Here is a 3,161-nt window from a genome sequence, read left to right as displayed (position 1 = left end):
GCGAGAGAGAGAGAGAGAAAGAGAGAGAGAGAGAGAAAGAGAGAGAGATTGAGAGAGAGAGAAACAAACAGACAGACATAAACATATGCAAAAGAGAAATGAAACTCAGAAACAGAAAAAAAAAACTGCTGTTGTTCTGACCTCCGCATTTCACAAAAAGACGGACGCTTTGTTATGCTTGAATGTCAACCGTTCCCACAAGACCATCTCTGACATTACCTGACGTAGAAGAATAACATGATCAATAAATAACACAAAGTTTGACAAAGAGTTAATGTCTGCCAAAACGTACCAGAGACGATGAAAGCGAGTTGTGAAAATGGATGACTAGTAAACAGATGAGCAGACAGTACAGTACAGCCGAAATGACAGACAAGCGAATAGGAGATGGACGTGTGGACAGGGTGACAGACACACATTGACATTCAAGTAGACATGTAGACAGACATATTGACATACAAAGAGACATGTAGACAGACACATAGACAGACACATAGACCCAAAAACAGATACACAGACATACAAGTAGACAGACACATGATATACAGAATACAGACAAATAGGCAGATACATAGACACATAGACAGATACACAGACATACAAGTAGACATGTAGACAGACATACTCGTACAAGTAGACTAGTAGACAGACACATGATATACTGACATATAGAATTCAAGCAGACACGTAGACAGACACACAGACAATGTGCTCAGTCGGGACGGAGACAGTCTTGGGAGCGAAATCCATCCAAGCACTTAATGACTCTTCAAAGGGAACGTCACGGGCACTGTAGCGTCGAAGTAAACAGAATTTGGTTTCAAACAGCTTCGATTACTTTCAGTATGATTTATCATCATGGCTCTGGTTTAAAATCTGTGATAATTCTTGCTAAAACTCTGTTGACATTTATTTAGAGACTTGTAATCACATTTACAATCGACGACTCCCAACCTCGAACTTCTCCCGTCAAATTGCGCAATGCAAAATCAATGGGAAATGAGGCAGGGGACGATCACGGATGAACTGAAACGGACCAGAGCGATTACCTTAAACTAGCACACAAGAAATCGAGTGATGTCTCATCTCCGCTGCAGATAAATCGCTACCTCAGAATTACAAAATTCTGTCTGCTGAATACCTAGTTTTGAGAAATCTGACGTAATATTTTTTTGAGCTTCACAATATGTCAAGCTTTGCACAATGCAATTCTTGGAATATCTTGACAACGACTCCGAATATTCTTCGGATTTGATAGATCAGATGAAGCATTTTGCTTTCTGACATCATGGTCATAGTAACCCAAAACTGCCAAAAACGTCAAATAGAACTTTGCAATTCCGAGGAAGTGAAATCTTCCAGGTCGTTCCTGTTTGCCTCATGTGTCTCAAGACGCTGGAGTCTCTAAGTCTAGACCTTGATGATATTTACAAAGGAGGGGCAGTTTTTCTTCGATAGGACTTTCAGAAATTATTCGAACTAGCTGGTTTCTTTCTTCTCTAGTTTCGCTTTCAGCTCTTCTGTCAGCCAACACATTTCTTTTGATTTCCTTTTCCTCCGTAGGGATTCTGTACATTTCTCCTTCAGATCAGTCTAGGGCTGTAGATCTAGTAATTTAGGTCTTCACTGAATACCCAAACATGAGGTTTGCACGTGCACTGTCCGGTGAAGATTGCTATGAAGCGCTTCACAAGATTTGTTGTTGTGACGGATAACAATTCAGTCCACACACCTTCTTCCCCTTCTTCACCTATCCTGTAGACTGGATGTCCGTCGGGGCGCTTTTGAAGATTTGGCCATCAGTATTCTCCACTCCTTCCGGTTTTCAGCTTTCCTGAGCGTGTCTTTGTGGTCCAGGCCTGTCCATTGCTTGATGTTGTTCTCCCAACTCTTCTTCGGTCTGCCTCTGCTCCTTCTTCCCTTGACGGTGCCTTGCAGGATCATCTTGGCAAGGCTGAATGAATGGGTGGTGTGTCCTTACCATTGCAGTTTGCGTTTCTGACCAGAGTGAGAAGGTCAGCATGGTCCAATTACATTTTTGACCCGTTGTTTGACTTAATTATTTGTGATGTGATCTTTGTATGACATATCACGGATTTTTCGGAAGCATCTCATCTCCACAGCTTTGATCCTTCTTTCAAGATCTGCATTCAAGGTCCACATAATATGGTGGAAAAGGGCTGCTTGCTTCAATATGATATCCCATGATATAGTGCGCTAAAGGATTTGACGCCTATCAGTTTGGTTTTATCGGAATGATGGTAAATGCGAAACAGTCTTCGACCGCGTCAATCGTCATTGTCAGAAAGGGAGAATGCAATTTGAGCCACTATCATCTTACAGAGTCTGCTCCTTTATGTGCTCATGTAATGCTCAGTGATGGGGTTGTTTCTTAAACAACGATTGTGCCTAGGGAATGTTATCAATTAACAAGTTTTGAACTAAGAAAAATCAATCACAAGTTTGGCCAGGAGGCGTGTTCGCTTGCTTGACCTCGTGAACAGTGAAGTTCGTTCTCGTGCACCGGAGCCAGTCAGGCATAGGCATGTAGACAGACAGACCGACAGACAGACAGACAAACGTGTAGATAGAAACAGAGACCGATAGCTAGGCACAAAGACAGACAGACACACGGTCAGACAGATAGACACACAAACAGACAGATAGGCACACAGTTAGAAAGATAGACATGCAGGCAGAGAGACAGTATGCACACCCTCAGACAGAGACAGACAGATAGACACACAGCAAGACATATACACACAGACAGACAGACAAACACACGGACAGACGGTAAGCAGGTAGATAGGCAGGTAGACAAATACTTCATTAAGACAAATAGACGGACAGGGAATGGTAACGCAGAAAGACAAATAATCTAATCCCGAAAGCTAGACGTTAATCATTCCCGATTCATCAACGATAAATGCATGGGTTCATCGATTATTCATCATTTTGTCTCACCGTCCAACCAGTCACGATGCATACACGCATAGAATGACAAATGAAACGGGAGGAAAGACAGTGAAGAAAATGAGTTCGTGGGTCTCGCCTTTCAGAGCAGAAAATAATATGATACTACAGGAGAGAAAGACATTCGATCAACTGCCAAGCAAGGCACACACAGAGTCACACACACATACATACATACACACACACAC

General features: G+C 42.4%; 1 protein-coding gene across 1 annotated transcript in view; it reads right to left on the bottom strand.

Annotated features, from left to right (window-relative positions):
- Positions 1–3,161, bottom strand: part of LOC101846493 — a gene marked incomplete at its 5' end in the record, with an annotated part of 17,878 nt that overhangs the window by 13,588 nt on the left and 1,129 nt on the right.

Source organism: Aplysia californica, unplaced genomic scaffold (assembly GCF_000002075.1).
Source record: "Aplysia californica isolate F4 #8 unplaced genomic scaffold, AplCal3.0 scaffold00091, whole genome shotgun sequence".
In the NCBI taxonomy this organism is placed as follows: domain Eukaryota; kingdom Metazoa; phylum Mollusca; class Gastropoda; order Aplysiida; family Aplysiidae; genus Aplysia; species Aplysia californica.
This window is presented reverse-complemented; position numbering and strand designations above follow the sequence as displayed.